Consider the following 11579-nt stretch of genomic DNA (forward strand, 5'->3'; position numbering starts at 1 on the left):
AGCCCATGGCACTGTGGCTAACCTCCCTAGATGTGGACGGAAAAGAAAAATTGACGAGAGATTTCAACGCAAGATTGTGCGGATGGTGGATAAAGAACCTCGACTAACATCCAAACAAGTTCAAGCTGCCCTGCAGTCCGAGGGTACAAAAGTGTCAACCCGTACTATCCGTCGGCGTCTGAATGAAAAGGGACTGTATGGTAGGATACCCAGGAAGACCCCACTACTTACCCCGAGACATAAAAAAGCCAGGCTGTAGTTTGCCAAAACTTACCTGAGAAAGACTAAAAAATTTGGAAGAATGTTCTCTGGTCAGATGAGACAAAAGTAGAGCTTTTTGGGAAAAAGCATCAACATAGAGTGTACAGAAAAAAAAAGAGGCATTCAAAGAAAAGAACACGGTCCCTACAGTCAAACATGGCGGAGGTTCCCTGATGTTTTGGGGTTGCTTTGCTGCCTCTGGCACTGGACTGCTTGACCGTGTGCATGGCATTATGAAGTCTGAAGACTACCAACAAATTTTGCAGCATAATGTAGGGCCCAGTGTGAGAAAGCTGGGTCTCCCTCAGAGCTCATGGGTCTTCCAATAAGACAATGACCCAAAACACACTTACAAAAGCACAATAAAATGGTTTGAGAGAAAGCACTGGAGACTTCTAAGGTGGCCAGCAATGAGTCCAGACCTAAATCTCATAGAACACCTGTGGAGAGATCTCAAAATGGCAGTTTGGAGAAGGCACCCCTCAAATATCAGGGACCTGGAGCAGTTTGCCAAAGAAGAATGGTCTACAATTCCAGCAGAGCATTGTAAGAAACTCATTGATGGTTACCGGAAGCGGTTGTTCGCAGTTATTTTGGCTAAAGGTTGTGCAACCAAGTATTAGGCTGAGGGTGCCAATACTTTTGTCTGGCCCTTTTTTGGAGTTTTGTGTGAAATGATCAATGATTTGATTTTTGCTTCATTCTCTTTTGTGTTTTTTCCTTGCCAGCAAATTAAATGAAGAGAATAATACCAAAGAATTTGTGATTGCAATCATTTTCAGGAAGAAACTGAGTATTATCTGACAGAATTGCAGGGGTGCCAATACTTTTTGCCAGCACTGTAAATGGAAACATAGTGGCTGTGCGTGTTTTTGGCTCTCTCCATTCATTGCTATTACACCGAAACAGCTGATTATGCTTAGGCCACGTTCACACATTTAGTATTTGGTCAGCATTTCATATATTTCATATATATTGTAAAACAATACCTGCCACTGTGACAAACTAGTGTATGAGCTACAATACAGATTTTTACCCAAGCCCCACCCTGACACATACGGGAGCTAAACAGATTGCTGATCATTGTGTGAAAACTTAGTAACTAGTGATGAGCGAGCATGCTCGCTACTGCTCAAGATGCTCGGCGCTCGCCGAGTATTTCCGGGGTTACTTGGCGGGATCTCGGGTCCCCTCCCTGCATGTTTGGTGCTATTTAGAGAGCCAATGAACATGCAGGGATTGTCTGCCACACACTGTAATGCCGCAGCCATGTTGGTTGTGGGCATTACAGTGATTGGCTGGCTGCAACGCATAATCAGGTGTATATCAGACCTGGCGCCGCCATGTTCGTCACAGTCACTCCGGATCAGACAGTGTAGGGAGAGGTGCTGCTGAGCTAGGGAGAGATTTGCTTGTTTTAGTTAGTGTAGGTATACCAAGCTATATTAGAGACACATATCCATCTCAACAAACAGTCCTTCTGAGGACTAATCCAGCTGCAGAGATATCAGTGCTGGGCAGGCAGTGTATATAGGCAGGCAATGTATATAGCAAGAGGCTCCATTCCAGTTCTGTCTGCTGGTGCTTTTACAGATATTTCTAGAAATAGTCACAGGTATCAGGGGCCAGGAATAATTTTTTTGGGGATCTTAATCCTGATTATTTGCTTAAAAAGCAAACCAGAAAATACTGTTTTTCTGCTCCATTTGCTTGTTGGCACTGCAGAATACAGCCAGGTCCTTTCCATATTACAGCGCTAAAATCCATGTATTTAAAACTGTGGTTTGTCCGTCACATGGATCACATATAATTGCGCTGAAAATTCTGCCATTTCTGGCCTCCATTGAAATTTTGTTGCAGTGTATCAGCTAAGTTATTGACACAAGGTCACTGTTAAAAATAGTTATCTACAGGCCAGCTACAGTATTTAAAACTGGTTTTCCGTAACACGTATTGTAACATACCTGGCGGCGTCCTTGCATAGTGGTCCATCTCCCACTGTGCAGGAGCGCGCTCTTGATCTCCTGTCCAGAATGTCTCTCTGGCTTCCCTCCATGCTGTCTTGTTTGTGTCTGTGTCTGTTTCTGCTGCTTAAGGGCGGCGCCCGATCACTTCCTGCCTTTTGTACCTGCTGTGGGTCACACCCCTTGTGCGTCCTCAGCCTATCGCTGTCTGTCTCTTGGTATATAGCTCAGCAGCTCCCTTCTATCCCTGCCTGAGCATATGTGTTTCTTTCAGTGTGTGCTTGCACTCTGAAGGTGCCAGGTCCCGTCTTTGTTTCCCTGTCCGCCTTTCCTGGAGGCTTATTTCCAGGCCTGTCTGAACTTAGTCCTGTATGTTTCCTGCCTTGCGGTGTCAGCTCCCGTGTCTGAACTGTGTCCTGTATGTCTCCTGCCTTGCGGTGTCAGCTCCCGTGTCTGAACTGTGTCCTGTATGTCTCCTGCCTTGCGGTGTCAGCTCCCGTGTCTGAACTGTGTCCTGTATGTCTCCTGCTTTACGGTATTAGTTCCCGTGTCTGAACTAAGTCCTGTATGTCTCCTGCTTTACGGTATTAGTTCCCGTGTCTGAACTAAGTCCTGTATTTCTCCTGCCTTGCGGTGTCAGCTCCCGTGTCTGAACTGTGTCCTGTATCTTGTCTGTCCTGTCTGAACACGCTCCTTGCCTGTTCGTCCCGCCTCTCTGGGGGCAGTATTCCCAGACCCGCTCCTGTATCCCGCTGTAGTGTCGGTCTTCTCCGTACACTCAGTTCCAGTCTGAACTCTCTCCTATCCTTTACCTGTTTTGCCTCTATGCCCGTTCCCTTCCTTTTTCTGCAGAGTCTGAACTTGTACCTAACTCCTGCCTGTTGTCTCTGTACTCCCGTTTGTGAGTTTGTGGTCCACTCGCTACTTCACTGCAAGTACCCTGTGGGTGTCTGGCTCTGCCTTTCCCTTCCTGTCTGTTCAGTGTAAACAGAGCCCTGTCCTCCCTGCTCAGCCCTGTCTGCACTTTAGTTGTGCTTGCCTGTACCTCTCTGCCTGTATTGTTCCTGAGTCCCAGTGTGTACTGGGTCCTATCTCGCCTGTGTTCCTACCTGCTAGTGCCTCCCCGTTTGCACTCTATCTGTGCTTACCTTTACCCGCCTGCCTGCATACCCGCCTGCCTGCATATCCGCCTGCCTGCATCCCAGTCTGTGTGCCAGTCTACCAGTCTGTTCCTGTATTCCCCTGTGTGGGTCAACAGCCGTGTCCGGGGTCTGTCCTGGAGTAGCACCTGGTCCCACTGCTCGGTTCCTCCTTGGTGCACTGGCGTCGTATGCCGTCGTGCGACCCTGGTCGGATCGGGTGAATACTTAGTCACGCCCCTCCAGGCATACACTCTCCGGCACGGTCCAGTGGAATCACTACCAATCACATGCACACGCCGCTCTAGCCCGGGCGTGTGCATAACAGCATGCTCAGGCCATGGTTCCCGTTGAGCCCCACGGCCTTCGCTCTCTGAGAAGTTTTTTCCAGCGAATACATGCATTAAAATAAATAAATATATATTTTTTTCCTTTAGCTGAGTTCCAGGCGAATTGCGCACTCGTCCAGATGGATCTATCAGCTCTCGTTCCTGCGGATCCGCCACGTTACTATGGGGATCCAAAACAGTGTCGTGCATTTGTGGAGCAATGCATGCTACACTTTAAGGCCTACCCTCTCTATTTTCCTTCCGATTGGGCTAAAGTGGCCTTTATTATGTCTTACCTGGCGGGGGATGCCTTGGAATGGATCAACCCCCTATATGAGACACAGGATCCGATCCTCCGGGACCTAATGGCCTTCCTGGTGGCCTTTCTAATGGTCTTCGATGATCCTAACCCGGAGGCTCCTGCTGAAGCTTCACTTCCCAATATCCCGGAGCAGCCCCAATGGGTAATGTGTGTGGGTAGCGTAATAGTTCTCCAGCCCAATGAGACTACTGCCCACCCAGAATCCTCACAGGGTGACTACGCTTTCCGGAATACTTCTTCCAACCTCAAGAGGCAGTCCAGACGTGCTAGACTTAGAGGCAAGCAGTCACGCCTGGGTCTGTCCTCCCTGAGACCTCCTGAACCCTTCGGGGTGCTACCTGGTAACGAAAGGACAGAGACTCTCCTATACTCTGTACCTGATACCTCGCTCGCTTCGTCCAGTGAGTCCAACCTAGTGTACTCCGAAGCAGAGGTTACTCCCGAGTCTCTACATCCCTCCGACCAGGCGGAGGACCTCCAGTTGTGTTTAGAACCCTTCGGGGTGCCACCTGGTGGTGAATGGACAGAGACTTTCCTATTTCCTGTACCTGATACCTCGCCTGCTTCCTCCAGTGAGTCCGACCTAGTGTTCTCCGAAGCAGAAGTTACTCCCGAGTCTCTACACCCCTCCGACCAGGCGGAGGACCTCCAGTTGTGTTTAGAACCCTTCGGGGTGCCACCTGGTGGTGAATGGACAGAGACTTTCCTATTTCCTGTACCTGATACCTCGCCTGCTTCCTCCAGTGAGTCCAACCTAGTGTACTCTGAAGCAGAGGTTACTCCCGAGTCTCTATACCCCTCCGACCAGGCGGAGGACCTCCAGTTGTGTTTTGAACCCTTCGGGGTGCCACCTGGTGGTGAATGGACAGAGACTTTCCTATTTCCTGTACCTGATACCTCGCCTGCTTCCTCCAGTGAGTCCGACCTAGTGTTCTCCGAAGCAGAAGTTACTCCCGAGTCTCTACACCCCTCCGACCAGGCGGAGGACCTCCAGTTGTGTTTAGAACCCTTCGGGGTGCCACCTGGTGGTGAATGGACAGAGACTTTCCTATTTCCTGTACCTGATACCTCGCCTGCTTCCTCCAGTGAGTCCGACCTAGTGTTCTCCGAAGCAGAAGTTACTCCCGAGTCTCTACACCCCTCCGACCAGGCGGAGGACCTCCAGTTGTGTTTAGAACCCTTCGGGGTGCCACCTGGTGGTGAATGGACAGAGACTTTCCTATTTCCTGTACCTGATACCTCGCCTGCTTCCTCCAGTGAGTCCGACCTAGTGTTCTCCGAAGGAGAAGTTACTCCCGAGTCTCTACACCCCTCCGACCAGGCGGAGGACCTCCAGTTGTGTTTAGAACCCTTCGGGGTGCCACCTGGTGGTGAATGGACAGAGACTTTCCTATTTCCTGTACCTGATACTTCGCCTGCTTCCTCCAGTGAGTCCGACCTAGTGTTCTCCGAAGCAGAAGTTACTCCCGAGTCTCTACACCCCTCCGACCAGGCGGAGGACCTCCAGTTGTGTTTAGAACCCTTCGGGGTGCCACCTGGTGGTGAATGGACAGAGACTTTCCTATTTCTTGTACCTGATAACCCGTCTTTTTCTTCCTGTGAGCTTGACAAGATGTACCTCGAAGCAGAGATTACCCTCAAGTCTCTGTCCCCCTCCAACCCAGTGAACGACTGGTCCTCGAATTCCCTGCGGAAGATTCTGGCAGGCCTGAAGAAGAGGGGGCGTAAGGGGGGAGGTACTGTAACATACCTGGCGGCGTCCTTGCATAGTGGTCCATCTCCCACTGTGCAGGAGCGCGCTCTTGATCTCCTGTCCAGAATGTCTCTCTGGCTTCCCTCCATGCTGTCTTGTTTGTGTCTGTGTCTGTTTCTGCTGCTTAAGGGCGGTGCCCGATCACTTCCTGCCTTTTGTACCTGCTGTGGGTCACACCCCTTGTGCGTCCTCAGCCTATCGCTGTCTGTCTCTTGGTATATAGCTCAGCAGCTCCCTTCTATCCCTGCCTGAGCATATGTGTTTCTTTCAGTGTGTGCTTGCACTCTGAAGGTGCCAGGTCCCGTCTTTGTTTCCCTGTCCGCCTTTCCTGGAGGCTTATTTCCAGGCCTGTCTGAACTTAGTCCTGTATGTTTCCTGCCTTGCGGTGTCAGCTCCCGTGTCTGAACTGTGTCCTGTATGTCTCCTGCCTTGCGGTGTCAGCTCCCGTGTCTGAACTGTGTCCTGTATGTCTCCTGCCTTGCGGTGTCAGCTCCCGTGTCTGAACTGTGTCCTGTATGTCTCCTGCTTTACGGTATTAGTTCCCGTGTCTGAACTAAGTCCTGTATGTCTCCTGCTTTACGGTATTAGTTCCCGTGTCTGAACTAAGTCCTGTATTTCTCCTGCCTTGCGGTGTCAGCTCCCGTGTCTGAACTGTGTCCTGTATCTTGTCTGTCCTGTCTGAACACGCTCCTTGCCTGTTCGTCCCGCCTCTCTGGGGGCAGTATTCCCAGACCCGCTCCTGTATCCCGCTGTAGTGTCGGTCTTCTCCGTACACTCAGTTCCAGTCTGAACTCTCTCCTATCCTTTACCTGTTTTGCCTCTATGCCCGTTCCCTTCCTTTTTCTGCAGAGTCTGAACTTGTACCTAACTCCTGCCTGTTGTCTCTGTACTCCCGTTTGTGAGTTTGTGGTCCACTCGCTACTTCACTGCAAGTACCCTGTGGGTGTCTGGCTCTGCCTTTCCCTTCCTGTCTGTTCAGTGTAAACAGAGCCCTGTCCTCCCTGCTCAGCCCTGTCTGCACTTTAGTTGTGCTTGCCTGTACCTCTCTGCCTGTATTGTTCCTGAGTCCCAGTGTGTACTGGGTCCTATCTCGCCTGTGTTCCTACCTGCTAGTGCCTCCCCGTTTGCACTCTATCTGTGCTTACCTTTACCCGCCTGCCTGCATACCCGCCTGCCTGCATATCCGCCTGCCTGCATCCCAGTCTGTGTGCCAGTCTACCAGTCTGTTCCTGTATTCCCCTGTGTGGGTCAACAGCCGTGTCCGGGGTCTGTCCTGGAGTAGCACCTGGTCCCTCTGCTCGGTTCCTCCTTGGTGCACTGGCGTCGTATGCCGTCGTGCGACCCTGGTCGGATCGGGTGAATACTTAGTCACGCCCCTCCAGGCATACACTCTCCGGCACGGTCCAGTGGAATCACTACCAATCACATGCACACGCCGCTCTAGCCCGGGCGTGTGCATAACACGTATCACATATAAGTGTGCTCCAAATTGAGGCATTTCAGGCTTCCATTTAAATTTTGTTGCAGTGTGTCAGTGAAGTTATTGACGCAAGGTCGCTGTTAAAAATATTTACCTACAGGCCAGCTATTTAAAACTGTGGTTTTCTGTCACACGGATCACATATCACTGCAGTTCAAATCCAGCCATTTGTACTGAACGTGGAAAAGATTGTCCTCCATTTAAAATGGGCAAGGCGCGTGGCAAGGGACGGGGAAGTGGACGTGATGGTGATGATGGTGCATACAGAGGCCGAGGCCGTGGCCAAGCTGAAATTGTGCCACAACAAACACCCAGATCTTCTCGCTTGACCTTCCTGTCCCAATTAATATGGGATCGCAGAACACCACTATTGAACACAGAGCAATGTGAAAAGGTTATTGGTTGGATAGCAGATAATGCTTCCAGTCACTTAGCCACCACCACCACCCTGTCTTCCACACAGTCAAGTCTCAGTAGCCGTGAGTCTGGACTGCATATTCCTCACCCTGATCCTCCTTCCTCCCATCATGCCGAGTGTCCGGAGACAACTGATCCCACACTTGGACACTCCAAAGAGCTGTTCACTTTTCCATTTATAGATTCGGGCCTCTCGCCCGGTCCACTTGAAGAGGAGGCAAGAGGAGATCGCATGTAGCGATGCCCAAATATTTGAGCAGCCACGGTCACACAAAGGAGACGGTGGGAAACTGTCACAAGAGGTGGATGATGATGAGACATAATTGCCAGAAAGTCAGTAGGAGGACCAGGGTGCGTAAGTGGAAGACGAGGTGGTGGATGATGTAGTAACTGACCCAACCTGGCAGGGGGACACACAGAGCAAGGACAGCAGCACACAGGGGGAGGGAGGCGTAGCACCAAAACAGGCAGGAAGAAGCAGTGTGGTGGCCGCAGACAGAAGGCGGGCAACTGTTCCCTGTAACATCAACACGACTGAAGTTGCCAGTATAACGGTTAGGTCTTTCCGAGTCTGGTTGTTTTTAAAGACTCTGCCGATAACCCTAAAAAGGCCATTAGCACCACCTGCCAGGCCAGCATCAGCAGGGGTAGCAAAACTACCAGCCTGACCACCACCAGCATGATCAGTGTAGCGCCGGCGTCCCTGCCCTCTGCTAGGCAGGGACGCTGTTCCCCTCACCTCCCTGCTCCGTGCCCGGCGTCCTCCTCCCGCTCTGCTGGCAGCGCGCGCTCCTTCCCGTCCACTGTGCTTAGGGCGCGCGCGCGCTCTCCCTCCCTCTTAAAGGGGCCGCGCGCGCCGTCCTAAGGAGTCCCCGGCCAATGGCCGGAGGACTTCACCATATATAAGGCACCTCCTCCAAAATGGAGGTGCCCGAGCAATGTTGTTGCACTGTTTACTACTCTGCTTCAGCCCTCAGGTCCCGTTGCCAGTTACCTGCCAGTTACCTGCCAGTTACCTGCCAGATTCCTGCCTGATTATCTGCTACCTGCCTGCTAGTCTGAGGTCCGACGGTCTGCCTTACTACTCCTGTCAGTCTGTCTAAGGACCAGTCTGCCCGCTCACCTGGGAGCGCACATCAGCCACCTGCCTGCTTGCCCGAGGTCCGACGGTCTGCCTTCCAACTCCTGTCAGTCTGTCTATGGACCAGCTTGCCCGCTCACCTGGGAGCACACACCTGCTACCTGCCTGCTAGTCTACCTGGAGGCTCCGCCGTCACGTGCTGTGACCACCTGCCTGTCCAGTGACTCCTGCTCGCTCACCTGGGAGCGCTCATCTGTTGCCTGTCTGCTAGCCTACCTGGAGGCTCTGCCGTCACGTGCTGTGACCACCCGCCTGTCCAGAGACTTCTGCCCGCTCACCTGGGAGCGCTCATCTGCCGCCTGTCTGTTGGTCTTCCTGGAGGCTCCGCCGTCACATGCTGTGACCACCCGTTCATCCAGAGACTCTCGCCTGCTCACCTGGGAGCCCACGTCTATCATCAGCCGCCACAGGTCGTACCAACCCTTTACCTAGAGACTGCCCCGGTCACTTGCCGTGACCATCTGCCCGTTCATTCAGAGACTGCCCCGGTCACTTGCCGTGACCATCTGCCCGTTCATTCAGAGACTGCCCCGGTCACTTGCCGTGACCTCCAGCCCGTTCACTCAGAGACTGTCCCGGTCACCTGCTGTGACCTCCTGCCCGTCTTCCCTGGTCGCCACCCGCTCCCTTACAAGGACTGCCCCCTTGTATAGTAGCTCAGAGGTTCCGCCTCCCAGACCCGTTACAGTTTGCTCGGGCCATGGAACTCGGTGGCACCCAAGCTCCCTCGCTCTCGGACCTGTGTCATGAACTGTCCCGTCAAAGGTCCCAACAGGAGTCCATCCTGGGTCACCTGCGGAATGTCAATACTCGCCTGGACACTCTGACTGCTCCACCAGCAACCCCCGCCAGTGCCATGTCTCGCAATCCGGCAGCTCCGCTGTCCACTAATACCATGGTATCCTACCCTGGACCCCGGCTTTCTGCACCTCCTCGCTTCGGAGGCGACTCCGCCCAGGCTTGGGGCTTCATAAATCAGTGCACCCTGCACTTTGAACTATTGTCCCACCAGTTTAACTCCGACAGGGCCAAAATTGCATTCATCATGTCCCATCTCACCGGGGAGGCCCTGGCCTGGCTAAATCCTCTATGGGAGAGAGGAGACCCCCTGGTGTCCAACTTGCCTGCTTTTCTCACGGCTTTCCGGAAAGTCTTCGACGAACCCGGACGGAAGACCTCATCCGCATCATCACTGCTACGCCTCCGTCAGGGAAGTCTCACCGTGGGCCAATATGCCATACGGTTCCCTACCCTTGCCTCGGAGCTGGCCTGGGATAACGACGCTCTGGTATCCATCTTCTGGGAGGGTCTGTCCGGCCGTATTAAAGATGAACTTGCCGGTCGGGACATTCCTACCACTCTCGATGACCTAATAACTCTTGCCACCCGGATTGACCTACGGTTCCAGGAGCGTGCCAAAGAGGTCACCCGTGTGAGGAGGTTACCATGTCTAGCTCCTACTTTTCAGAAACCCGTCACTCCCTCCGTCTCTACCCAGCTATACTCTCCTGAGTCTATGCAGGTTGACCAGACCAAGATGGTCAAAACCCGTCAGGACTTACGCCGTGCCGAAGGGAGCTGCTTCTACTGTGGCAGTAAGGAGCACCGGATCCGTGCCTTCCCGGAGAGGTCGGGAAACGCCTGTGTCTAGGTTCACTCAGAGAGGTCAACCTAGACAAGAATAAATCCTCTCCATCTCTGCTGCTGTCAGTCTCAATCGTCTGCGGGGAGAACCGTTATTTCGAACTAGCCCAACTTGACTCTGGAGCAGCCGGGAATCTTATTTCACAGTCCCTGGTAGAGAAATACCGCATCCCCACCAAACCTCTGGCTGTACCCTTGTCTGTTGCTGCCGTGGATGGGGGCCTCTTACCACGCCCCATCCAACTCATCACCGAATCCATTACTCTGCAGGTGGGAATGCTGCATTCTGAAAGTATCTCCTTTCATGTTCTGCCTGGACTCTCTCACGCCCTCTTGCTAGGCCTACCTTGGCTCCAGAGACATGCACCCGTGCTTGACTGGCAGACCGGAGAAGTCCTTCGCTGGGGACAGGACTGCCATAAGACCTGTCTGGTTCCCGTCCATCCCGTCCGTCCTTCTCCTACCCCAGCTAATCTACCTGGACTTCCGATTCCTTATTGGTCTTATGCTGATGTCTTTAATAAAAAGGAAGCAGAGACACTACCTCCTCATAGACCATACGACTGCCCTATCGACCTGTTACCTGGTACTACTCCTCCCCGTGGGCGTATTTATCCTTTATCCGCTGCTGAGACCCGGTCGATGTCCGAATATATTGAGGAGAATCTGGCCAGGGGATTCATCCGGAAATCTACCTCCCCGGCGGGAGCAGGCTTCTTTTTCGTCAAAAAGAAGGACGGCTCTCTCCGTCCCTGTATAGACTATAGAGGCCTTAACCAGATCACGGTGAAGAATAAGTACCCCCTTCCGCTCATTCCGGAGTTATTTGATCGTCTGAGGGGGGCTAGAATCTTCGCCAAACTGGACCTCCGTGGGGCGTACAACCTGGTTCGTATCCGTCAGGGGGATGAATGGAAGACGGCATTCAACACCCGGGACGGCCACTATGAATATCTGGTTATGCCCTTTGGTCTCTGTAACGCTCCTGCCGTCTTTCAAGAGTTGGTCAATGACATCTTCCGGGACCTTCTCTACTCCTGCGTAGTGGTGTACCTGGACGACATCTTGGTCTTCTCTCCGGATCTCCAGACTCACCGGAGGGACGTTCGTCAGGTCCTGCTCAGGCTCA

Source organism: Phyllobates terribilis, unplaced genomic scaffold, assembly GCF_046119375.1.
Source record: "Phyllobates terribilis strain yellow unplaced genomic scaffold, ASM4611937v1 Scaffold_7__3_contigs__length_470593459, whole genome shotgun sequence".
Lineage (NCBI taxonomy): Eukaryota > Metazoa > Chordata > Amphibia > Anura > Dendrobatidae > Phyllobates > Phyllobates terribilis.